Genomic DNA, 27,307 nt, shown 5'->3' with positions numbered 1-27,307 from the left:
GCAGGGTGTTTTTATCTTTTTTTTTTTTCCTGAGAATAACTCAGTGCTGTTAGACATAATTTAGGCCAAGAGTTTAGTGGAAGTCAAACAACAAATATAGCATTTTGCAGGAGCTGGTTGCAATAGTGGTTTAAGGAAAGCCGTGGGGATGATATTCCAGATACACAGCTCAGGGCTCCATGATCCATCATTCCCAGCTGAGCATCCCGACTCTTCCCCATGGAGCAAAAGGCGACAGGAGACCACGGCCAGAAAGAGCGGGCAAAGCAGAAAAAGTTGGGAGGGTGTTTCTGGAACAAAAAGCAGAGATATTTTTAAGATGCTGATTTAGAGCGCTATTAAAAATGCTGCCCACATAGCCTTTTAACCCTCAAAGATATCAGATAACTTTTTCTTCCCCCTGCAGTGAGATGAAGTGGCTGTCATTATCTGCGAAGGTCTGTATCATATTGGAATCTGCCGGCGCAGGTCAGCGAGTCCGTGGTGTTCTGGTCCCAGCTCCGGCGCTGAATTACATTTCCCAGGCACAATGGCTGCAGAATGGGTGGGTGCTTTGTCATTTAAACTGCATAAAGAGGCAGAAATTGATTTTTATTGTGGATCTTCATATCTAATAAAGCTCTGAGGGGCTCTTTTCTTCTCCGATTGAATGGCCATTGAATGCTTTCAATCTAGTTCTGTGTTTCATGCCTAAACTGAATAGTGGCAGGAGGAAAATAGATGGGGGGAAGAGAGGCCAAGTCACTTTCCAGATTGAAAAGGATACAGAAGAGAAATAAATAAAAAAATAAAATAAAAATGAATTAGAAAAAAAAAAGAAAAGAAAAAAAGCCATTTAAGTGGAAAGGAGAACTTTCCTGACGCCGAGGAAAAATTGCTTTGTGCAAGGTGCGGGCGCACGATGCGGTTGCATGGATGAGGATGCAGCTGCATGGTGGTGTGGAAAGACATGGGACTGGATTAAATGTTAGCGAGGGACCCTGGTGCTGCCTGCATCTGCATCCCATGCTGGAAACCACCAGCTCCCTGCTCAAAACACATTAATGTTGCACATCCCAGAGCTGCCTGGCCTGCATTGCCCTCAGTAACTCATATTTTGCTTAGGTTGCTGTAAAATGGGAATGACTCGGGTTATGTTGACATTAATTACAGGAGAGATTGTTTTAGAATACAGTGGTTTTTAATGTAATTAGTATCTAGTTCACCACGTCCTCCTCAAATCAACAAAGAGACAATAATACATAATGGCTTCTCAGTTACTCTTTGATATGTATTGCTCGTTTAGTCCCGTTCCCCTTGGGAAGCTTCATCACAATTAACACGGCCAGTAGCGTTAGCATTAATTGGTCGTGCCAATGGTCTGATCTAAGGTCCTAAAGAGTTCTCCTGTAGCACTGCAGACTGTGGTCAGACACCCCTGGGAGCTCTGCCTAATTGAATGTCGAGTCTCTTGCTCGTTAGACCCCGGAGAAAGAGTCATTACAAGCTTGTAGGCTCAGCTTAGAAGGAGCAGTCCATGAGATGAAGGAAACACTCCCTGGAAGGGGTCTCCCAAAGCAGAACCCCACCAGGGTGTCTTCCTGTCCATACCACCAACCTGGAGCTCTCCTGCACACCCAGTCTTCATCTTCAAGCTCTGCCCAACTTCTTTGAGTCCAGTTTGTGGAAGCTGAGCTCAGAGGTGTCAAGATGTCTACTGCTGTAGATGCAGTTCTTAACTGCAACACAATAAGGACAACAAATCCTTGACAAACGCTCAAACTGAGCAAATGTAAAACTCCGAGCCCTGTGTCTGAAGAGCTGGTCCTTAAGTTTGAGCATCCCTGTCCTTCCTTGTATCCAAGAGCATTAAAACCTCACGGAGAGCCCCCCAAAATGCGCAGTGCCTCCTCAGAGCCACTGGTTACTGTGGTCAGGGGGACAGCGGGATTCCTGGCAGAGTATGGATGCTCAGATTGCATCTTCTCTCCCACCTACATCCCCGGCTGCTTTATTCTCAGCATGTAAAAAAGAAATATAGAAGATGCCAGCTGGATCCTTCCTCCCCTGTTCTGGAGAAGACGACTTTAAAAGTTAAGCAAAGCAAACCTCCTGCTGGATACATGACTCCTTACCTCCACACTTCCGTCAGGAAAGAGATTTTCCTTAGGCTGCTATAAAATGGGAATGACTCAGTTTATGTTGACATTAATTAGAGGAGAGATTGCTCTACAATACAGTGGGTTTTAATGTCATTTGGCTTCTCACTTACCTGTTTCATCACCCTTAGAAACCTCGTCCAAACAGGTTTGCAGGTAAGCCCCAGGCAGTCAAAGGAATGCCAAATAATAGCAATAAAAAAATAGAGTGGTTACAACTTTAACTTCCCTCTGAAAATCTTAAACCAAGTTATTCAGAGATTGGGAGAAGGAAAGAAGCTGTTCGTCCTTATCCCACCCTGTGGCAGAGAGCTCGGCACGAACCTTTGTCAGAGGACCTGCCCTTCCTAGCACTGCGCTTTTTGGAAATCAGGACCCAAACACAGCATCTAGAAAAAGAAATATATATATATATTAAAAAAATTATATATATCTACATATATATATGTAAATTCCAAGTTGTTGGTACAAATCCTACTTGTCTTTGCCAGGAGCTCAGTGGAATCTCGCAATGCATTGATGATCCAGAAACCCAACATGCCGGGCTGTATTGAAAAAGAGAGAATAATACGGAAGATGCTGTAATGGAATTACAGAACGGCATGATACACCTTCACTCAGAATAATGTTTCCTATTCCGGCCTCTCTGCCTCAAAACGCAGACACGGGAAAGGTCTCGGGGAGGGCAAAGGAAATTATTAAGGGCATGGAAAGACGTCCATGCAAAGAGAGATTAGAAAGATCATGGCTATATAATTTAGAGGCGACATGAATAAGAGAGGCCATGATAGAGATATATAAAATAATTTGCCTTTTCCTGGCTTGCAGAGCTTTTGCATGCTCAGCCTGTACGGGTTTTCCTTCAAATCCACACAGGACTCGGACGTGCTTGGCGAGCAGGAAAACAAACACCATGGAGCTGGAGGGCATTCCCCAAGAGCCTGGAGTACAGAGTGTTATTTGAGCTTCAAAACGAGTCATTTTAAACAACGTGGTCTTTTTTTCTGGTCCCAGATTCAAGGATTATCCGTTATCATCTCAGCCAAAGGAGGAGCCAGCCCCTGTTCCTTGAACCAGCTTTGTGCTCAGAAGATCCTGTTTTAGACCCAGCTCTAACATCCTGCAGGTCTCCTTTCTCACACCCCACCAACATCTACAGAACCCCAAAAGCAAACAAATCCTTATTTTCAGCACAGGACAAGGATGGAAATGAAGCTTTTGACCTGGAAACTGTCTCTCAGGGGAGAGAGGGTCTGTCTCCCCTCCCAGAGAGCATCTTGTGTAAATGCTCTGGTAACTGTTTTAAGCAAAGATAATGTGAATTTTGGACAGGTACAAAAGGGCTCATATGCCTCAATACTTGTCTGTTCCTCCCAGCTGCACTGATTGGCCTAACAAAAGGTTATGAGATCTCTCTATACAGAGTTGCCTCTATTCAAGAGGAAACACTTCTGACACTCTTACGATACCATCCAAACTCCAGGCCTTACAAAACAGTCGTCTTGGACAAAGACTCACCACCTGAGGGCCAGAATGGAAGGGGAAAGAACCCAGAATACAACAAAAGTATGAAGAATACAGACAACAAAGGTGCAAGTAAGAACGATCCGAATTAAATGGCGAGATTCCAGATGAACTCGAGAGACATAAATACCTCGTCTAACCTCAATACACAATGGGAGCAGCAATGAAAGCAGACATAAGCTGGGTACCAAATAGCTTGTTCTCAAGTTTCCTCGAGGGGCAGAGAGGTCCACAGCACTTAGCGGAATGGTTTCTGTTCCCTTTGGGTTCTGCCAAGGTCCAGAGTTTAAAAGTCTGGGATGTTTAGAAGAGCCGATGGGAGCAGCAGAGGTACCTGGAACACAGGACCCCAGCTGGGTTGGGGACCAGAGCCTGGGGAAGGAGGGATGCAGGTCAGGGCTAACAGGGAAATTTCCTTGAACACAAGTCTGAGAACAGGGCAGCATTTCTCAAAACAGCTTATTTCCATATATATATATTTAAAAACAAACAAAAACCCCACTAACTTTTGATGTCATCAATAGCAGGGAAAGCATGGAAGGCCTTTGAAGGATGGAGGCAGTTGAATAGATTTGTGCACAGTGTCTAAGAGTTAAGTGCTAATAGTTAAGATAATAAGTAGTTAAATAGTTAAGGTAATAATATTAATACTAATAATATTAAAATAATAGTTGAATAGTTAAGATAATAATAGTTTAATAGATTTGTGCAAGGTTCCTAACAGTTAAATACTAATACCTAAGAGCTCTTAGATCCCCAATGTCATTTTGCAACAAATCCAGGCACAGCCAGACCCCACAAAACCCTCTAGGTCTGGCTGGTATTTCCTCACCAATACAAGGTCCAAGCAGCTGAGGATCCCATCAAAGAACAGCACAGCAGACTCACACCTGAAATAGAGACCTTTATCTGCAGCTTAAATAAACGCAAACCACGTTGAACTGATTCTCCCCTGAATGAGGAGCAAACTTGCTGAAATAGCAGCTGGGACAGGTTAGAGACATCATAATTGTTATGGGAGGTGGTGCCCAGAATTGCAGCCAGGCTGGCCAGGTTTATATTAATAAACTGAGGGGATATCACCAACTGTTGTGAGTCGTTGAGCTTTGTACTCATAGCACTCCCATTAAGGCATTTGTATTGGAATGTGGAATGTTTCCAGCCTGAAAAAGCCGGGGAAGAAACAGAGTTGAAACAAATCCTCTCTTAAATACCAACTCTTAACTATAGGTTATGAGTCCTTTAAAAAAATAACGTAGCCTCGAGGAGAGAGGTAACTGTAAAAAGTCATCTTTATTTTTGTTATCCGATGTTGGCAGGCAGCTGAACCCACAGTGAGGGAGATGAAGGACAGATGCCACTCTCCTGGGCTTTTTTGCCCGGTGTCCCCCTGTACGTGACTCTGATCCCAGGGGAGGGCTGCGCTGAGGGTCAATTATCAGTAAGTTTTAAAAGTGCTGCTCCGGGTGATGATAAGAGCTCCGGGCGAGGCGGTCAAAGCCAGGCTGAAATGAGTGATCGCGGTGGTTGACGGTGACCCGTGACACCAGGTGAGTCTGTCAGGCTTAAGGCGGCGAAGGGGATTTTTCTCCGTGTCCCTCTGAAGCATCCTCCCTCGTTTGCGCTGTCGCAGATTTGTCTGACGCCCTGTCAGAGATTTATTCATGGGAATTGGTTTAGCCATGGAAAAATAAACAGCAGCTTCTCGCTACAGGGAGATGGTTGGTCTGTGTCCAGTGAAGACCTGATTTCCAAGTAGCTCCTGGAAGACCATGTCACCTTCACCTCCCATCGGTGCTTCTCCCAACCCACCCCTCCATTAGATGGCATGCATATGGAATCCCATACGATAGAGCCACTGCATTTTTATGAATAACTACAAAAGATGCAAACCTTCACAAAAATTATCCAAGAGTAAAAAACGCCTCTTCCATTCCTCGCTCTTCCACCTTTCTTCTACTTCACAGCATGGTTATCTTTGAACTAATTCACCATTTCAGTTCATTTTTTAACCACTGCAAGAGGCAGGGTTTGGAGATGGATGGCTTACCACTCTGATCTGGTAGGACAGATCCTCAATCTCTGCACGCCTATATAGATTTTAGATCAGCAGAGTATCATGTCTGATATCACGTGGTCTTTTAATGCTGTTGAGGAGGTGGCGCTGGGCAGTATTCACACTGCAATTCTGAATCTGCCATACCTGCTAAGTATTTCCTGTATTCTTCATATTATATTTGCTTGTTGCAACACCTATTTGCTTGGGCACTCCTTGTTTTGAGGTGTAACGGTCTGGTTTTTAACCTCAGAAGCGTTGACATCTTGGATCCAAACAGGGTTCTGGTAACAGAAATCAGCTCCCCAGGTCTGCAAAGTCGTGGCTGCTCTTTCAGCCTTGTCTGGGTGGTTTATTTTGCCATGAACTTGAGCTGCTCTGTTGCAGCGGTTTTGGTTTTCTCTTTTCACCAGGGCTCCCACCCTGCTGGAGCGTGTGCATCGGTGGAAACTGCTCCTCATCTCTATTAAAAATTATTCAAAATGATGCAGGGAGTAGAAGTTTGAGTTAATTACAAATTATTCTCCATTTCACTAGCATTTTATTAACAAATCCACATTAATCCAGTATTAAAGCAGGGCGGGATTATGGGATTTCTCTCATCTGAAGCTTGGAGCAAGGGAAGTCTATAATAAACCCACCTATTCATTTGACACAAAGCTGTTCTATCAAATCTACCCCAACACGTGGCCCACCCCCCCCTTCCTTGCGACATACATATGCAATCCTATACAATAAAAACGGTGTATTTTTACCATGAGCTAGAACGGATACAAAAATGACTATGGGGTAAAATTGCCTTTCCAGTACCTCTGGCCTTGAAGTCACTTCTCTGGTTTTCCAGAGTCCCTTGTCACCAGTAGAAGAGTTGACCCCATAGCAACCTATTTAACCGCTTAAAAGCGAGATGAGATCACGCAAAAGGACGTTTCCTCTGAAAACTGTGGTTTACACCACGAGGTGGGACACACCGAAGGAAGAAAAGGACCTGAGCACGTTTGGAGAGAGCTGGAAGAAGATGGAAAAGCAGAACTGTTTCATCTCCATCCTGCCACGGTCCTCAAAACTGTCTTGAAAGTTTCCCCAGAAAGGAGCCAGCTAAGGGACTGAAGTAGTTTGCTTTAAGGTATAATCCTTTTAATAAAATGTAAGGGTCAGAATTTCACGTTGGCAGTGAATATTTTGCTAAATAGGGCATGATGAGTTTGCTGTTCTGCTCCCAGTCTGGTCGCTCGCGCTCGTGTGTCCTGGCGTGTAATTATTGCGTGAAATTGCCGTCTCCGCTGGGGCTGGTGCAGGTTGATCCGGCCCAAGTGCAGCAGCTCCTGAGCTGAAATTTCCCTTCTTCATTTTACAGACTTCTGACTAGAAAAACATTTTCCCCGGCGCAAAACAAATATCCAGAGAAAACGAAGAAAAAGTTCAGGTTTTGCAGACCTTCCTTGTCTCACTGATGGGGTCACCAGGAATATCTGAACACTGAATTTTATACCTACAAAACCTATGCGTTTTCCCACAGGTTTTGGATGAAATAAAAAGGGGGTTTGCTCATGGATAATTCTGCGATGTGCCTGAGGAATGGGGCTCCTTCAGAACCATGGGATTTTGGGGGGGATTTTTTAGTGTCTCTTTCTATTACCTGCAGTCCATGTCTGTTTTCCTGTTAATATTTTTTGAGACTAGTAAACAAGTGCAGATGCACAGGCAGAGAGAAATGCTACCCCGCTTCCCCAAAAATAAGACCTACCCTGCAAATAAGCCCCAGCATGATTTTTCAGGATGCTCAAAATATAAGTACTACGCCAAAAATTAGCCCTAGTTACAGTTCCTAAAATAAAGTCAATTTAAATAGTGTGCAGACAGCTATACGTGTAAAAAAGTCAAATTAATTGGCAATAGAATGCGGTGATGACATGAATATATTTGAATAAATGTTGGGTTTTTGTTCAAGAATAAATGTAGATTGTTGTTTTTGGAAAAATGAGACACCCCTGAAAATAAGTCCTAACACATCTTTTTGAGCAAAAATTAATATAAGACCCTGTGTTATTTTGGGGAAACAGGGTATTCTCAGGATATCAGCCCTTGCCTGTCTCTGAGCTGGTGATTTTGATGTGTCCTCAGTGCTCAGAGCCTGGCCAAGCACTAATTCCAAGCCAGGCATGGACAGAGCTTCTCCAGCTCCTTGAAAAGCCAAGGGAGACGCACGGAGAAGCGACCAAGAGCGACAATCACACCTGAATTAATTACCGCCTTTTTTCCATGGTTGTGGTGGAACAGCCACCACCCTCCAGAGCGCTGCGGGGAGGACTGGGCCGTAGCTTTTTCTTTACAAGACCATTTATTGTCTATTTCTACTCATTGCCAAGGCAATTTGGAGGACAAACAACTGTCCCGTAAGGAGCCCCTTGATAAACATGTCTGCGGAGGGAAGCTGACAGCAATAGATGAGATTCCTCCTGCCCACAGCCAGTCCCAAGATCCGAGGCAAAATGCACCATCTGCATCAGGTCCTATTAAGTAAATTAATGCTCTAGAATATTTTAAAAATAAAAATGTAGTAAAAAGAGAAAGAACCCAAGGAAGTTCTTTCACAAATTAGTCATGATTTGCAAGAAAAATGGTGCGATCAAGGGAGCTCGAGGACAACAAATGAGCCCAAGGCTGAAACGTTCATTGAGCAGACTGTCTGTGTGGAGAAGTTTTTTCTCTCCCACATCTTCTGATGGGTTTTTTGACCATGGGTCAAAATATGGGTGCACATGCCCACTTACACAGAAGGCAACGGTCCCCTAAGCTGGGCCTAAGCCTGATCTTGGAGCTGGAGGGGAGGCAGCAGAGCCCAACACGAGCAGTATTCAAGGGACTCCCAGCCTGTTTGCAGCTCTGCCCCAAGCTGCCTGGAGGAGCTGGAGGGATAGACAGACGTCACTGTCATTCTGGACAAGTGACACTGAGGACAACAGAAGATCTGGGTCAGGGAAAGCAGAGGCATCTTCCATGGGATCCCATCTCATGGGCAATGACGGGGGCTGGGGCATGATGACCACAGGCAACACCAGGTCCTTGCTGGGGACAAAAGGCACAGACTCACAGACTGGTTGGGCTGAAGGGACCTCTGTAGATCCCCCAGTGCAACCCCTGCTCACGCAGGGTCACAGAGCAGATCACACAGGTGGGTCCAGGCGGGTTTGAATGTCTCAGAGAAGGAGACTCCACACCCGCTCTGGGCAGCCTGGGCCAGGCTCTGGCACCTCCCAGCAAAGAAGTTTCTGCTCATGTTCAGATGGAGCCTCCTGTGTTTCAGTCTGTGCCCGTTGCCCCTCACCCTGGTGTTGGGCACCACTGAACAGAGTCTGGTCCATCCTCTGACACCCACCCTGAGCTACTGATCCATTGATCAGATCCCTCTCAGCTTCTCTTCTCCAGCTCAACAGCCCCAGCTCTCTCAGTGTCTCCTCAGCACAAAGATGCTCCAGACCCCTCAGCATCTTTGTGTCCCTGCACTGGACTCTCTTCAGTAATTCCTTGTCCTTCTTAAACTGGGGAGCCCAGAACTGGACACAACTCCAGATGTGGCCTCACCAGGGCAGAGCAGAGGGGGAGCAACAACCTCCAACCTCCCTTGACCACTTTTCTTAATGCACCCCAGGTACCGTTGGCTTCTTGGCCACAAGGACACATTGGTGTCTCATGGTCAACTTGTTGTTGACCAGGACCCTACGCTTGCCTTCACAGAATCACAGAATCATTTCGGTTGGAAGAGACCCTCAAGATCACTGAGTCCAACCATAACCCACCCCTGGCACTGCACCACGTCCTGAGAACCTCATGTCCGTCTGTCCAACCCTCCAGGGATGGTGACTCCAGCACTGCCCTGGGCAGCCTGTTCCAATGCCCCACAGCCCTTTGGGGAAGAAATCGTTCCCCAGATCCAACCTCAACCTCCCCTGTTCCTGCAGCCAGAGCCACTCCATTCAACACAACTGAACAACACGCTGCACACGGCTTCCAAAAAAGCCGGTCTCAAAATAACTCGCACTCTAATGCGAGCAGTAGACAAAGCCAAAGAAAAGCAGAGGAGCAGGCACCCTTCAAGCTAAAGCATGTTATTAAGGAATATTCCTTTTTTGAAGTTTGTTGATTTTATTTTTATCATATTTTAGCACAAACCCTTTTCATGTTATAAATTAAGTAACTGCTGCAGAAGGGTTATTTTTTTTTTTAGATGCATTTCCTATAGAGAGATTTTTAAAGTTTCCAGTACAAAAAAAAAATCATGGAAAGCTGTGTTGAATTATGTGATACATTGAAATTAAAATGAAATTCCAAATTATCTTGCAGTCAGGGGCTGATGTGGACTGAGTGATAATAAATAAAGGTTAAAAGGACATTGGCAAGTCTTTTTTCACGGCTTTCAATTTTTCCCCTCCCTGTTGTTTGTAAAAACCTCTTAGAAGATTAAAAATAATATTTCTTTCCCTATTGATTTTTTTCCTTTTTTTTTTTTTTCCCCACATTTGAAAACAGCATTTATTTATTTTCTGTGTTTCTAATGGAGCTGGGATTAATGTGGCTTTATTTGTTCTCTGCTCGGCTGTTGCCTGATGCAGGGACGCGGTGCAACCCAGGCTGGGGGCTCGTTAGCAGGACGGCCCCAAAAACCTCATCAAAGCCCCAGCCAGGGGCCAAGGGCAGCAGTAAATATTTTGACCCTGGGTCAGACACCCAAATAACTCACCTCATTTCACTTCCACACTTGATATCCCCAGCTCTAGGCTTGGTCCAAAGGCTCCGTCCATTGTGTTCCGGCGGGAAGAGGAGATGGTGTCCACTTCTGAACGGAGGATCTGCAAAAACATAGAGTGGGAAATAAGTGTTTTCACCTCTGCGTGGAAGGCAAGGCTTTAATAAAACATCCTGAGCCTGCTCGGGGGGTGGGAAGGTACATAAAAGGATTTCTCTTGTCAAAAATACCACTCTTCATCTTGGTGTGTCTGGGTTTTGTGGTTTGGGATAAGTTCTGGTGGGACAGAGGCATTTTCTCATTGGTTTTCATTTTTTCAATTTGGCTGGGCTTTGGGGATGGGGAAAGTCAGGTTTGAAAGCAATCTAAACATGGAGACTTTAGACCATGTTGTGGTCCCTGCTCAGGGCAGCGGGTTGGACTAAATGAAGGTCCCTTCCAAACCAAACTATTCTATTCTAACGGTGTAAACCATAATGGATATTACAGTCTTCATTAGCTGGAGGGAGAGGATTTTGGTGCAGTAAATATTAAACTATTTAAAAATACATAAGCAACAGAAAACTGAGATAGTCATATTACTCATATAAGCACTCAAGACAAATTTATGAATTTTAAATGGACGTATTGTGCGTGCCCATAAGGATGGTTGACTATACAACTATTTAAATACATTTCCAAGCTAAGTTGGAGGAGGAGAACAAAATAAAAACTCAAGTGCCTTAATGCTTTTAGATCAAGAGGAAGAGGCTCTGGTAAGACTTGGAATTTGCCAAGTAGATTATTAGTTACTAATTGCTCACTGCGGTGTAGCCTGCACTACGTGGGCTGTTTGCAGCTCCATGGGGGTGAAAATGCCATGGGAGGTGAAAATTTGGCGCTAGTTTAATAAGTTTCAGTTCAGCAGATACCTGCGGGAAGAGGAAACGCCAGGAAAGATTGTTTTCTTTCAGCATAATTCATCAGAATTGGGATAGACTTGTTTCTGGATGCCACGCTTCAGGTATATATTTTTAAAGATATAATCCTACCACTCTGTGACAGAAGTTCAATCAAGCTAAAATTTGGCCTTATCCATTGACGGTGAGGGTCAGTTCAGGGAAAGATGTGAGTTTTAGAAACCGCAGCAGTAAACTGTTAAATGAAATATTTGGTGAGGTCGTTTGTGGTGAATAAAGCTTTCCGTGCTTCTTCCCCCCCATTAGCCCAGAAAACAAGGGATCAAATCATCTTCACTCTTCCCAACCTTGTCCACCAACATTTTTCTGTTAAGAAGACCAACGTTACACGGCGGGGAAAGCAGTTTTCTTTAGTAAATACCGATTTCTACTAATAAAAAACATGGTTTTGTAACAGGATGTGTCTTCCTGTCCACAAACCCTGTGTCTCCAGTGAGCTGGCTGGGGGTACAGCCAGGACTTTGGGGTTCAAACCCCTCAAAAAAAAGAGTACAGTAGAATTAGGGGGGTTGGAGCCAGATGATAAGAATCTGAGATGTTATTCATGGTCCATCTCAGCATCATGAAGATCCTTGACTGATCAAGGCTGGAAGGGCATCCTCACCTCGCTTTCCCCATCAGCCTTGTGGGGAGGAGGGTGGCATTTTACTATTGATTTTTACTAATGATTAAGGATGCTGGGGATGCAGATGTCGGGGACACCCCCTGATGGGAAATCCTCTCCTAGGTTGTTCATTTTTCAGTGCCTCGGCACGTCATAAGTAAAACAAAAGCTATTAATGCCTCTGTTGTTTTGTTCAGGCTGTAAGCTCTTTAGAACGGGGAGAGCCTGCCAAGACATATTTGTGTAGGACCCAGCATGGCATGAACTTACCAGTCAAAAAAACACCACCAAGAGATGCTGCTGCGTTTTAATTCCTCAGGGTGGTGGCTGGTGCCTTCGTGGACCCCCGTTGGAGACGTGAAATATTCAGGATCTGTCTGCAAAATCATTTCTGAGGGGCAGGAAAAAGAAACAAGAAGAGAATTAAACAAACCCCTCCCCACTTTGAGGTCTGCGCTGGGAAGGCAGCAACAAGTCCTAAAAGGCTGCTTGGTTTGCAACTCCCAAGTTTCGGCAGAGCGGACTTTCTTATCGCTCTGCCTGCAACGCGGAGGAGACTTTATTAGCATCTTCTGCGGTAATCCCAGCAAAACTGAAGGGGGAGAAGAAAAAAGTGTCAGATCAAAAGGGGGAGTATGAAAGCGGGCGGCTAAGCAGGTTGCTGGGATGCTAATGATTGCTTCCTTCATTCTCTGAGTGTCACGCACAACATCTCTAAGCCCCGCGCAGCGCGTAAGCCACACAAATAGCCATATTTGTTAACATTCATGTGACTCTTTCGTCTGAGCTGTATTTCCTTGAGAACACCACAATGAAGAGTTTCTTTTAATAGGGATCAACCGGGAAAAACAACTGTGAGGGACTTTTCTCTCCCTCTCCCTCCCTCCCTCTCTCTCTCACTCCCTCTCTCACTCTCTCTAAACCTTTTACACTGCGGTTGAACAAGCCTCTGGATAAAGACTTTATCCAAAAACCCCCTCTTTAAAGTTATTTCAAATTTCTCTGCAAGGCTTTCAGAAATCTGTTTGTTTGAGGGCAGAATTAGATGTGACCGGCGTTTTATTGTGACATAAAACCATATTTCTTCCCTGGAAGATTAAAAAATAAAATCGGTTAATAAGAAAAGCTGTCAGCAACAGAAAATGGCTGACATAATCCGTTTATCCTCCGAGCAATAAAGATATTGGTCCTTGGGAGTCTATCCTCTCTCTCATGTTATTTCGCCCAAAACATTATCTTCCCAGCATTCTGATGGATTAAGAAGTCATATGGGAGATAGCAGGGAAATGACAGATACAAAAAAAAATAATATCCTTTCATTTCCCCTCCTCCCTGCACTCTCTGTCTCTCCCTTTCTCTCTCCCGTTTTCTCGCCAGCCCCTCCTTCCCCTGCCGCCCTCTTTCTTCTTTCACTCTGTCCCCTTGGAAAACTGGCCCAGCTCTTTATTCCCAGCATCCCTACGCCGGCGAGGTGGGGAGAAGCGACACGGAACGTCTTGCGTGTCTTGGTCCCTTCTCCCGCACGTGGATGCTGACGGCTCAGAACCATTCGGTATCTGAACATCTCCTAGATTTTTAGGCACTGCGGTCACAGTTGTCTGTCCCCACATTGAAACGTGTCTGAGCAACTTGTGGGGGGAAGAGAGATGAAACCCACCACTGGGTTTGTGTGGAGCAGAAATGGGGTTTTTTGGTGGTGAAATTTACAGATGAAGGCTCTGGGCTTTGGAGGCTCTGGTCCTTGGTTTTTGGAGGCTTTGGTCTTTGGAGGCTCTGGTCCTTAGTCTTTGGTGGTTCTGGTCCTTGGTCTTCGGAGGTTTTGGTCTTTGGAGACTCTGGTCTTTGGTGGCTCTGGTCCTTGGTCTTTGGAGACTCTGGTCTTTGGTGGCTCTGGTCCTTGGTCTTTGGAGACTCTGGTCTTTGGTGGCTCTGGTCCTTGGTCTTTGGAGACTCTGGTCTTTGGAGACTCTGGTCCTTGGTCTTTAGAAGCTCTGGTCTTTGGAAAACTCTTCTGCACTCCAGAGCATCTTCTTGACACCCTCCTCTAGTGAAGTGTGGCCACCACAGACTGTCATCTCCACAGCAGATGAGTGAGCAGGCCTGGTGGCCTCATGCTTAGTCTTGTCTGTCTGTCTTTCTGGAGGTCTGGGCACAAAGCTGAAGTCCCAGGGCTCTGAGATGCTGCTTTGACCCTGACACCTCCCAGCACAACGTGTCTGGTGGCTTTGTGTTCTGCTTGAGCAGACTTTGCATTTCCCCTTCTCTCAGAGACTCAGACATCTCTGTGCCAACAGCTCATGTCCTGCCATGGATCTGTCTGACCAGGGCTTGCGCCAGCACCAGAACATATTCCCCGAAAGGCTTTGGTGATGTAGGACTCAGGATGGAGAATTTCATCCCTTCCCCCTGCCCAGGGCAGGACCACGCAGATCTAAAGCATCTCTGAGGGATGTTCACCCAACCTCTGCCAAAATACATCCACTACTGGCCATGTCGCCACCTCCACAGGAAATTTATTCCAGCGCTTCTCTATCCTCGGCACCAGCACGTTTTTCTGAGCATCTGACTTAAATCTTCCACATTGCAATTCAGGGTTGTTATTTCTCTTCCCATCCCCAGCAGACACGAAGAACAATTTATTGTTTTTCTCCTTTTTTATCAGCAACTTCTCAGTCAGCAGAAGACTATCCAGAGAGGAAATGAGGAGGAGGACTGATCTCCTTCTCCCCATCCCATCTGTTCCTTCTCCAGCTGAGACTTTCCAGCAAGATTGTGTTTTTCTAGATCTAAAACCACTTTCCTGCCCATGTCGTCCTCAGCTGTGATCCAGCCCAGGTCCCTGGGGACGGGCATGGACTCCTCTCACCTTCCTCTTCCTCACCACTATCTCCTGCTCACCTCACAGCCCCAACTCACTCGGTTCCAGGTGACTGAAATGTGTTACCAAGCAGTTTTTGCCACAAGAAGTCAAAATACATGGAAATTCTAAAGAAAAATGTCACCTGCCTTGGGAAATTTCATGACAATTCTCCTCTTTTTTATTCTCCTTTTCAGCTTGTGAACATTTTAATTCATTTCTTCACTTTTTGCCCAGCAGAATCAGTTGTATTTGCTATTTTGTGTGATTTAATGGATTATCAAGGATGTGTTGTCAACTTTTTAGCTCGCTGTTTACCCCACACCCGGATTGGATTATTCGCCCATGAACGTTTCCCCAGATCCGTCCAACTATATCCACAAACATCCTTATTCTGACAACCACGTCGTGAAGTAAAAAATACATATACCCAGCATAAAATGCAGCATTTAAGATCTTGAGTCTCACCTAAAAGAGAGAATGTGATCAGTCGGAATGCCCATTAAGACTGCAGCACCAGGCCATGGGCACGGTCTGTGTCTCATGAACAAAGCGATTTGCTTTCTTTCGTCAAAAAACCTACGAGGAAAAAGGAAACCACCAATTGAATTAGGCAGAAGGGAGCTGAACCAGGTTGAGAATTGTTTCAACACAGCATTCCTAGCTGTATTTTGGACTGCACTAGTAAGAGCAAAAGGTTGGTTTATTTTAAATAGAAGATCCTGAAGAGCTTGTTAGAGCACTTTAAATATAGTAAAAACCAAAATCATAGTAAAACAAAAGACAGTAAAATATAGTAAATAAATATAGTGAAAAATCAAAATAAATATAGTAAAAAAATATTGTAAACTGTCATTTTCACTCCAAGTTTTAGTCTACGCTATCTTCCCATAAAAAGTATATAACATAGAAGTTTTATCGGCCACTAATCATTCTTAAAAGCCCTTAAATGCCTTTTATTCTTTATTTAATGAATAGAAATATCTCCTTGATGTTACGTCTGAAGCTACCGGAGGGGCTGCGGATTCAGTGGGGAACATCTGAGAGACGACCCTGATACCAGTGTGAATACGAGCAGCTGATTTTCCCAGGTCTGAAGAACCGCTTTGTTAGATGATCTCCAAACCTGACCAGACCGTTATAACACATTGAGAACACCCGTTTATGGCCAGAAAACATATTCCTTTGTCGAGCAGAGCTTTGAGCTGGAAATTATATTCAGCCTTAACTCCATCCATCACTTCTATGTCTATCCAGACACCAGCAGAGGATCAAAAAATATTGTTATTTATTTCCTCGATGGGGCAACTGAAGCAAAGAAGAGCTTAGAGACCCTTTCCCAAAAGCTGGCAGGCAATTCCAGGGGTGAAGAATCTCCAGAAATACCTGGAAATATAGAAGTACGTGGAAAAACCAGAACAAGGGAGTCATCTGCCTATCAGCACCAATTCAGGGTGTTCTCTGGGGAGGAAGTCGCACTGATTACCAAATAAACAGAGGCTGTTGGCGGCAGAGGTGGAGGGAGATGAGTCTATTTACTTCCAGCTGAGCAAATTTGTCAACTGCCTGTAAAACACATGATTACTATGGAATTACATGCATTACATTCGGGGTGTATTCTTATTCTTATTTAAAACATAGATAGTCTCTAGGACTGGAGTCAGATGAAAACCGAGGATTAAATACAAGAAACAAAACCGGAATTCAGTAGCAGCTGAACACAGAAAATACTAAAGTGAGAAAGAATTAGAAGCAAGGCCAGGATTTAAAGAATAGAGAGGAGTCAACATCACAGACCTGGGCCAGTCCTCAAACAGCCACCTAGACATTTCTAAAGTCCTCAGACCAGTATATGCTTTATATTTAACAGTTGTACACCCTTCAAGCCTCCTTCATGGGTTATGGTTTCTCTCTAGATGAGTTTCATTGGTATCACATGAAAATCCCACTGTGCTACTGGGTGACCTTGGGCAGGACACTTCTATTTTCCACATTTTCATTCCCCCTCTGCGAAATGGTGGGGGGAAAACTCCTAAAATATGCAGAAACCTCCCGATGAGGACTGTGCCAGCAATGAGAGGGAGGAGGCACAAACGCTTCCCGAAGGCAGAACGGCTGGTGGGCAGCGTGATGGGTTAAGGTGGTGGCACCTTCATGGAGGAGCCCAGTCGATGCTTCTGCACCCAACCGTTCACAGTCCTGCCATGATTTATGGGGTTTAAAAGCTCTGAGGGGGCTTTGCATTTCTCCCATCTCACCTGTGGCACCACCAAGATCAGGGAATCTCCCAGGGCTGGCTCCTCTGGTGGGACTTCTCCTCTATATGTGCGTGAAGGCTCTGAGCCCAGTGACTTCTTGCACTGTGATGTATCTCCCAGACTATAAACCCATTTATTTTGTGATGTGAAGAGAGAAACTCTTCTGCCGAACTCACTCATACCAGTTGAAGAGGCAAGACTGGAAGCACAGGGCTGTGGGCGGCAGCTGTGGACATACCATCACCCTTTGGCACAACCAGAGAAGATGATCATAAGGGTGTCTTTCAACCAAAATGATTCTATGATTTGGACAGTCAGATTTGGCATCAGGCCACCCTCTGTGACCCCGTGTTGTGGGGGTCTGGTGTTTCAGACACTGTTCAGCGTGGTCTTTGCTCTCCAGTAGTGCCTGGAGATAGCCCTACCAAGACAAGGCCACTTTGCTGGGAGGTGCTGTTCGTACATCAGAAGCCCCACCTTTCCAAAAGTCCCCAGCAGGGATGGATCTGCGAAGGTCTGGAGGTGATGCAGAGGCTCACGCAGCAGACTGGCAGCAGCTCTGGCAGCACAAGCATTTCCCAAGTCACAGACTGGTGTCCCATGTAGGGAATGGCAGAAGATGTGCCAGGGAGGGTCAGCGGGACATGAGGCAAAGGTTCTTCACCCAGAGGTGCTGGACACTGAACAGGCTCCCAGGGAGGTGTCACGGCCCCAACCTAGCAGTGTTCAAGAAGAGACTGGACAACGTCCTCAGACACACGGGGTGACCGGTGGGGTTGTCACTGCAGGGACAGGAGTTGGACTCCATGATCCTTGTGGGTCCCTTCCAGCTCAGGACATTCTACGATTTCCCTTTCTCTGGTGGCACCCCAAGGGCTCCTCAAGATGTGGTGAGATGCTGTGAAGACTAGATCCCAAGTTCACCTTTTCCCAAATAATTTGGAGCAGCCTGAAAGCCCCTCATTGGCACTGACCTTGAGCATCTGCACCTCTGCTGACGTCCCACAGCACCCTAAGAGTCCTGCTCCATTGGCACAAGAGCCAGCAAGGAGGATGGAGAGGAGGAGACACAGACACACACACGCTCACAGGGATAAAAAGGATAACCGGATCCATGAAAATAAGCCAAGCGCTGCCATCGTCGGTCTAAATGCAGATAAGTATTGTACTGAAAACAAAGATTACTTGTACTTTGTAGATAGAGACGTGTTTTGTTACAGGATGCTTTGTATGGAATTGGGTCACAGCAGAATATGAGCCAACCCCCCCCGCCCGCCTCCTCCCACCCTCCCTCTCCGCCTGCCTATCCTTTGAATCTGGAGCCAAATCTCAAGGGTAACCGAGTAGAAATCGCTACAGTTTTGCCGGGCTGGTTTTTTTTTCCCTTGGCTGGGATTTGCTTTTCATTTGTGGGGCAATACTCGCGCCTCTGTGCCATTCAGCTATTAATTAATGTCACTGATGATGAGCTGCTCGCTCTCAGCCTTGTGTTTTCACAGCTCTGGAGGGGAAGGGGAGGTGAGGTGCATCCAAAGGATCCCAAATTCAAGGGACAAGGGAAGCACCAAAACCTCGCTGTCCTCCCCACTACCCCAACCCTCTTGTCATCTCTTTGTCCCCTCGTCTGGTACACGCGCTGTGCCCATCACCTTGGTGTCTGACCACTCACCTCATATCATCTCCTGTTGCCCTTCCCGCATCCTTCTGCTTCAGGAAAGACCTTTGGACTCCCATGATTTAGGGGGTTGTCCTGCTCTTCGCAGCTACTCCAGACACAAGCCTGTGTCTTGGTGACCATCTACCATGCGTTGGAACTGATCAAAAACCCAACGTTAACAACCCTGGCCAGTTAAAGTCTTTCTACATACCCGGCATCTCAATTTCTCATTCAAGACATCCCAACCCAGATTAAATATCCCCAGAAACCTCTGATCTGTGCCTGGTTATGGTCTCCCTTGGTTCTGATGTTGGCGCTCCTTCAGAGCCATGTCTTGTTGGCCAGGAAAGCCACAAAGGACTGCCAAATTCTGGCCACACCATGCCCACAAATGTCCATACACAGCTGGAGAGATGGATGGATTTTTCTCCAGCTAAGGAAGCTAGAAAGAGACCTTTTCTCTTTTTTGATCTCCAGGGAAGGTAAAACATTTGGATTCTACAAAGCACAACAAGTATTTTGACTTAATGGGTATTAAATAATTTATTGGCATGTGCGTTGTTGGATTACGGTGTGATTGCTGGTGGCTGGTCGCTCTTTATTCTGCCCATAAGAAGTCAAACTTCCAAAGGTACATGATGGAAACTGATGTTACTGCACTTTTACTGGTCTTGTGGACAGACTAACAATCTCTAAACCCTCTCCCACGTGTTGGGCTTCTCCCCATCACCAAAAGCCATGGAAACCACAGGTTTTGGGCTGGTATTCCACATCAGGAGCACCGTGGATGAGGCACTAGGGGTGCGACACCTCTAACCTGTGTTGTCCAGAATGAGTTATCAGACTTAAAATTTACATTACGCCACATCTTCAGCAGCTAAAATAACATACAGGTCAGTTTAGACCTTTCTCATCTCCTTGGGGGATTTAAGTAGGTGCCCAAGCGTTTGTGATGCTGAGTCAGGGCTCACGTTCCTCCACCCGCCGCATTTCACTCGAGGGCCCGATCCAGCCACCATTAGAGCTGATGAATCCCAGATCGAGAGAGGACGTCACGGCGCGGCATAAAGTTTTTATGGGTGAATATGGGGAATGAGGTGCATAACTCACCGACGCCGCTGCCGCTTGTGAGTAATGCGCCCATTCCGCGCTCCCGCGGATAAAACCTTTATGGCCCGCCGCAGCACCGGGGATTGCATCTAATATATGCACCGCCATAATGACGAGCACTGAAAACATGTCTTTTTTAAGCTGTTTTCTCCCCTTTTCTCCTTCCCACCCTTAAATACCCCTCGGCGTCTGCTTCGTGGTGCTTTACTTCTGCTTTGTCAACCGCCTGGGGAACCCGCTCCATCGATATTCCGGACAAGGTTTTGATTTGGGGGAAAAAAAAACCGGCACAGAGTGAGCGGCATAATTTAAAAATCAAAGAAATTCATTTCAGTAGTAAAAGGTTAACAGCCTTTAGGAGGAACACTTTTTAATCACCCACGTCTAGACTCTATCACTTGAATCACCGGCAGCAGGAGTGAAATATGGCTAAGCCCCCGTCACCAAACAGCACCTAAAGACTGTTGTATTTAATCATGTCTGTGCACTAGTTATGGATTTTCATTATGATTCCCGATGCTGTTGCGCTGTGTAAAATATTAATATCCATAGTAATGATGCATGAAGCTTGGAGTGTAATTTCTTCACTCTCCTTGTCTGATATTAAATTGTTACCACTTTATCATTTGTGTAGAACTGCACGTTTCAATTAATCTTTCCGTATCAGCAGCCCTGATTAATATAGATCATGATTCATAAGCTTATCGTCACTATAGTTTTAACAGATCATTTATAAAGATCTTAAATTTCAGGGCCTGGGAGGCGCAGCCACTCCGTCCAAGGCTTTTCTCACTTCTGGTTCCAGCAGGTTTCACCACTCAAACAACTAATTCCGGGGAGGAAAATTAGCCAGATAAAAATTCCAGCTTGATGTTTTTTAACTTTACCCATGAACTTTTTCCCCGTTGGCCTCACCGAGCAGAAGATGCTCACCAGCTTTGGTCCATCCCCTCCGCGGGATCTGCCCCGGGCTCCCTCACGGGTTCTGCAGCTCCTCAATAATTCCTCACCTCCATCTCCACGTCACGGTGGTTTTTGGCGTTCCGGAACCAGCTGGAAGACACGTGCTGGAGTCACCGCCTGTAGAAACCCCGGGGGCACACGTTTGCCTGGAAAATTAATGGCAAAACCGCAGCAACCCCGCTCGGCTGCGGATGAGCAGACAGCATCTCACGTGCGGGAGCGCAGGCATTCTCAGGACACCGTTATAATCGTCCTAATGAAGAACAGCAACCAATTAGTCATTTTTTAGTGGATAGAGTTGGAAAAGACGCATTAGATAGTTTAAAACATCCATCAAAGGTCCCTATCTGGCTTTCTGTATATTCTCCAGGGCTTTGTCAAGTGATTTTAAGTGTCTCAAATAATGGAGAGACTCATGAGACTATTTAAAATCCTAATAGATGATTTTTTTTTTTCCTCCCTACTTAAATATTTTCTTTCCTGACAGTCCTGGAATTCCTAATTATAACCCTCAGTTCAGCTTTGTGAAGAGAACGTGGGGTTAAGACGGAGGAACAGCTCTGGGAATCCCACCGAGGATGATGCACAAGCCACGTAGGGGCAGGAACATGGAAAAGGGGGAGTTAGCAAATCTCTGCCGTCTCTTCCCCAGCCCCTATGCCCGTGGTACCCCTGCGCATCGCTCCCGAGCGCCTCCATCCCTGGGTAGCATCACCCAGAGCAGGATGCCGGTGGCTCCTTTCCCTTCTACCAACATGAGGATGACGACGGAAAAACTGATTTTTATTTTTAACCTCCCGCACTCCCTGACTTACAAGGGGGAAGGGAGTTAAAAAAACACCCTGGGAAGTATACATCCGTATCTGAAATCTATACAGCAAGACAGATCTAGCTGGAGCAGTCTTTAGGGCATATATGCATTACCAGGCTGGAGTGAAATATAGCCTGAAATTTGTCTCCTCAGATGAGATAATGTAGTTGCGTTAACAGCTGCAACTGTCACTTTCAAGTGAAGTAGTGGGTATTGTGTTGAGTACATTTGCAGGGCAATTTTCCAGTTGGAATAAAAGCTTTCCGAGGTGAATTTTACTTGGTTTTTATCCATCTATCTAAGGTTATTTTTATATATATATTATACAAATATTGACTGGTTCTGAGGGCAATAGAGGTAAAATATTGCACTAGGAAAGAAAATAGTTCCCAAGTCTCCGTCTATATATTTTGGCCTCAGCTAAAGGCTCAGGGCAATATATGCCATTTTCCCCCTCAGGGCACAAAATTTTACTGCTCTTGCTTCTTAGCTATTTTATTATCCCTTTGTATGTTTGTAAAGAAGAAAGAGATAGGGTAGTGCTGGGCTCGGGGGTTTCTGCACAAAGCAATGCGCTTTGGAAGAGTTTTGCATGAAACGTGAATTTGCATTGCCAGGATCTGCGTTTGGAAAGTGCTGTAGAAAAAACCAATATCATTCCTCATGTTTGGGGATTTTTTTTTTTCCCCCCAAAATAAATATAATAAATTCTCAACATAGGAGTTCCAATGGAGATCAGGGCTCTGCTGTCCCAGGCTCTCTGGAATACATTTTATGTAGCGTAGATACTGGGCAATTTATGCATGTTGCAGAAAAGCGGTGCCGGTTTAAGACGATGTGGGTTTTTAGTGGCCACATGGGCCCACCCATCTCTTCATGAAGCCGAGATGAGAAGTCACCGTGCACACAGAAGAGGTTGGTGCCCAAACCCCTTTAGATGCTCAGGAAGGGCAAAGAAAAAGTCTCAAAATTTGCCCCTGAAATCTTGGGTACCACTTTTTGGATGAAAGTGCCAGCAGAGACCCTGGGGTGCAAGCGAGGTGTCCAAGGAGATGATTTATCTCAGTGTTTGTTGCACGAACAAGAGAATGTCCAGCTCTGGGCTTCACCAAGGACATCGTGCAGGTGGAGAGGAACCAAAGACATCAAGGGTTGGGGGGAACTGCTGATGGTGAGATGTTTGGGGAACAAAACCAGAATCACAGAATCCCAGAATGTCAGGGGTTGGAAGGGACCTGGAAAGCTCATTCAGTGCAATCCCCCCATGGAGCAGGAACACCCAGCTGAGGTTCCACAGGAAGGTGTCCAGGCGGGTTTGAATGTCTGCAGAGAAGGAGACTCCACAACCTCCCTGGGCAGCCTGGGCCAGGCTCTGACACCCTCACCCCAAACAAGTTTCTTCTCAAATTTAAGTAGAACCTCCTGTGTTCCAGTTTGCACCCATTGCCCCTTGTCCTGTCACTGGTTGTCACCCAGAAGAGCCTGGCTCCATCCTCCTTACACTGCCCCTTTCCATATTGATCCCCAGGAATGAGTCCCCCCTCAGTCTCCTCTTCTCCAGCTCCAGAGCCCCAGCTCCCTCAGCCTTTCCTCACACGGGAGATGCTCCACTCCCTTCAGCATCTTGGTGGCTGCGCTGGACTCTCTCCAGCAGTTCCCTGTCCTTCTGGAACTGAGGGGTCACAACTGGACATAATATTCCAGGTGTGATCTCACCAGAGCAGCAAAAAGCGAGATGCCAGCTCTTCAGGGGCTCTGGGCACCCTCTTGTTGGAGAACAGGGCAAGTCTGAAAGGCTGCAAGTAGGAAACTAATTTTTACCCGCAAGGATAAACGCCAGCTGGGATGAGTGATGGGAGGTGTTTGCTTCTCATTGTTGGCAAGTGAAGATGCATTTGCTCCTCTGCTGCACATGCCTGGACAAACCAACAGAGGGAAGAAAACCAAAGTGTGGTTCTCCAAAGGTTCTTGTAGCTCTGCTTTGGTCTGTGTCTTCCCCTTGGACCTCTGCAAGCCCCGTCCAGCTCTTCTCATATCTGTGATGGCCTTAGAGGAGGCATCTGGCTTGGGCATCCACAGCAAAGCCACTTGCCACCCAAGCCATCCTGCAGAGCCAACCCAGCTGCAGATACAGCCACCCAAACGTTGTCCCCAGAGAGGTGGCAGCGAACCCACCACCGTACCCATTACCGAGCAGTCAGAGAGGATCCAGAGAGGAAACAAATCACCGGTGGCACCTATAGCCACACGCAGAAATTAGAGAGTCTGACTATAAGGTCACAATAAATCAGTGCGCTGACAAGGAGATCTACCCTTTGTCCAGGGTAGAAGATTTATCTCTGACCCCAAGCAGGGGCATTTCTTCCTTGATTTGTTAAACGCCGAGCAGAAAATGGAGCTAGATCCGAAGCCTGATGAGTACCTGATTGCAAATGCGAGTGCCCAGCCCCACGCCGGCTCTTTCCTCCCCCCCACAGACACACACGCTCCTTCTCACGATGCTGCATTAAGTTTCTAAAGAGTCTCTGTTTTTTATTTTTCTGTCCGTGACGGACCAGCTTTGGCAGAACTGGATTATGTGGTTTGTTTTCCTGATGACATTTCAATCAGAGGGCTTTCTCTCACAAAACGCCAACAAGCGCTGAGGAAGAGCCATCAGCGGAATGGGACGGGTGTTTGCCAGAGGGACGCGGAAAGACCATGCTGGGATGCAGGAGGAATCATAGAACCATTTTGGTTGGAAGAGACCCTCAAGATCATGAAGTCCAACCATAACCCAGCCCTGGCACTGCCCCATGTCCTGAGAACCTCATGTCCGTCTGTCCAGCCCTCCAGGGATGGTGACTCCAGCACTGCCCTGGGCGGCCTGTTCCAATGCCCCACAGCCCTTTGGGGAAGAAATTGTTCCCCACATCCAACCTGAAACCAACACAACTAAAGGAAAAATAAGAGTCTGAATGCCCAGGGTTTCTTTTAGAAGAGTCTTTCAAGCTCAAGGCTAAAATTCAGGAGGGAATGAGTTTTGCATATCTGTGAAGCGCCAGAGTGAAGGACCGTGACACTGTTTTCCACGCACGGTTGGACGGGGTCAAGATGACCAAAAGAGCTTTGCTAAGACCTGCAATCAGGAGGAGAAGAACTACAGGAACAGAACAACTGCCTGGTCCAGAACCAACCATCCTGACTCACCTAGCCAAGAGATCTGGGATGTCTTCTGCACCACCAACCAGCTCCAGGAGCACATCACCTTCACCCCAACATGGCAAACAGGATTTCCTCCTTCGCCTCCACCTCTACAGACATTCTGAGTCTACCTGTGACAGTTTTAAACATGACTTATAGCAGCCAAAACTAAATTAACTCAACTAAAACGATGCTGCCATCCCATCACCAAGACAGCAAGCAATGTAGGCGTCGGTAGCAGAAACAGGCAATACAAGGAATAATCAACTATGTTAATTTTTCTATTGCTTTACAAGCCTTCAACTCTTGCACCAAAGCTCTTACTTTTCCATTTTTTCCATCTCTCACCACTAAATTATTCCTTAACTGACTTTTGTCACGATTTGAGGAACTTTCGACGTGTTCTAAATGCAAACATGCCCATAAATCTCACAGTAAAAACTTAGCCTGAGAAGCCTGCATGATCATAAACAGTAAATATTTTGCTGTGGCAGTGGTTCATAGGGGAAAAATTAGCATTTCACTTTGGTTTGGCCCAAATGTGTTTTGATTTCCTTGGAGATTGTTGAGGGGTTTTTTTGGTTCCGTCTCCTCTAATATAAATAATAATGTAGCCAGATGCTTGGTACATAAACACATGGCTGATGAGCAAAGGGATGTGAAGGATAATGTTCATCATCTTTAAAACACTGGCAAAAAAAAGGCTACTGATTTTAAACTGGATAAAATACATGGCATAAACCAAATGTTAATATCCCAGTAGGTTCATAGTCTGCCTGTAGTGACAGGAATCACATGGAGTGGCTGGCATTTGGGGTTTTATCCCGCAATCTTGACCCTTCTGTACAAGTTTCCAAAAAATTTAGAGGTCTCTAATTTTACAGAAGAGGGGTGGAATGTGGTGGTGTGACTGTGCCACGATACAAACCAATAGTTGTCTAAAACCAGTGCAAGGGAGCGCAGGATCTGACTCACCTTTTGGTTCCCCTCGCCACTGCTCCAGTTGAAGTCATCGGAAGAAGGAGGTTCAGTCCTGAGCAGGACCACAAATGTCTCTGCTGTGTATCCAACGACTCTAGAAATTACAGATTCCTCTGGAAAACAGATTACTTCTTTCAAGAAAAACATATGTGAACCATATCTGAACAACAACTTACCTCTGAATAGCGAATATATTATTAAATAGGGTATGTTAAATATTTATCACCTTTCTATGCCTATCAATCTAAATTAACAAGATTTCGGTGTATCACAGTTTGGGTTGATTCCCGTTGTCAAACTTTGCTCAACATCCTCCTCGATTCCTGCACATTACAACTATGACAGCAGTATAGAATCAATACCTCGCTTGTAGAAAAGTCTATAACCACGTAGGAGAAAATTCCCAGAACCCCCTTCTCCAGAAAAATTTGCATAGAGTTTCGCATTTCTGTTCCATTGGTGCCACCTATTGGTCAGTGCACATCTCAACCCATGAAAACAGAGTCATTTCCTTTGGGGAGTGGTGACAGCGACATGGGCCTCTCGCCAACAATGGCCAACCACAGTCATGATGAAGACACCACCCGGGACCAGTATGAGAGCAAGCTCCTTGGTCCCATTGGGACATTCAGCTCTATTGACCATTTTCCACCAAGTCCAGCTCATGAACCTGCAATTAAACAGCTCAAACAGTCCTACTGCTGGTTTCTGCTTAGCCTGGCCACCACTTTTGTCCTCTGGAGACAATGAGTTATTGGTCTGGCCAACAAAGCATGTGGTGCCCATCACAGCCTGCCCAACCTCAAGTGATCACACCTGGACAAAAGCTCTCCTTGGTTTTAGGTTTGACACAAACTAGACACAATCTTTGATGTCTCAGCTGAACAGTTTTCTTAAGACCAATTCTATTCGCTTTCTCTATTGATCAGGTCTTCCTCAGGAGGACTTCCCAGACAAAAGGATGGAAAATAAGTCCCTGATTTAGGAAAATGAATAATTTATGAAGACTGACCACTTTATCTCCCTGAAGAGCATCTACCAGGAGAAACGCATTGGGCAGCCTTGGTAAAGAGAACAGCTGTAGTCTGACCTAAATCTGCCAGCCAAAAGACCTCTCCACAGTACTTCTCTGCAAAGTTTAGGCTTGAAGTTATTAAAGGCCTCTGGCAAGCAGATATTGGCAATTATCTGAGGACAGCAGCAAATTCCGGGCTGGGGCTTTGTGCCAGCTCCTCCTACGGTTCCAACAAAGAACCTGTTTCCTCAGTAGTGATCTCCTTGCCAAGGATGTCCCCAGCAATTTATCATAGGATCATTTTGGTTGGAAAAGATCTTTAAGATCATCAGTTCCAGCCACTAACTCACCATCACCAAGTCCACCTGTAAACCATGTCCCTAAGAACTGGTCATAGCCAGTATCCAAACCATCCTCAAAGACAGGAAATCAGAGGGAGAACTT

At 45.8% G+C, this 27,307-nt stretch overlaps 2 long non-coding RNA genes across 5 annotated transcripts; both read right to left on the bottom strand.

Annotated features, from left to right (window-relative positions):
- Positions 1-25: 25 nt before the first annotated feature.
- Positions 26-19,975, bottom strand: LOC136104857 (uncharacterized). 3 transcript variants are annotated; one of them, XR_011740439.1, is made up of 7 exons: positions 17,144-17,289; positions 16,272-16,451; positions 15,354-15,464; positions 12,299-12,419; positions 10,460-10,568; positions 1,598-1,718; positions 26-290 (listed from the first exon to the last, which is right to left on the bottom strand). It is a non-coding gene; the product is annotated as an uncharacterized lncRNA (long non-coding RNA). The 3 variants fall into 3 exon arrangements; XR_010651811.2 differs by lacking the exons at positions 16,272-16,451; positions 17,144-17,289 and adding an exon at positions 18,813-19,975; XR_011740440.1 differs by lacking the exons at positions 26-290; positions 1,598-1,718 and adding an exon at positions 4,377-5,309.
- Positions 19,976-20,081: 106 nt separating this feature from the next.
- On the bottom strand, positions 20,082-25,950 carry LOC139828620 (uncharacterized). 2 transcript variants are annotated; one of them, XR_011740438.1, is made up of 4 exons: positions 25,843-25,950; positions 24,874-24,998; positions 20,844-21,126; positions 20,089-20,136 (listed from the first exon to the last, which is right to left on the bottom strand). It is a non-coding gene; the product is annotated as an uncharacterized lncRNA (long non-coding RNA). The 2 variants fall into 2 exon arrangements; XR_011740437.1 differs by having other exon boundaries at positions 20,082-21,126.
- Positions 25,951-27,307: the final 1,357 nt, after the last annotated feature.

Source organism: Patagioenas fasciata, chromosome 9 (genome assembly GCF_037038585.1).
Source record: "Patagioenas fasciata isolate bPatFas1 chromosome 9, bPatFas1.hap1, whole genome shotgun sequence".
Classification (NCBI taxonomy): domain Eukaryota; kingdom Metazoa; phylum Chordata; class Aves; order Columbiformes; family Columbidae; genus Patagioenas; species Patagioenas fasciata.
Note: the sequence above shows the minus strand (reverse complement) of the source record. Positions and strands in the feature narration are given on the sequence as shown.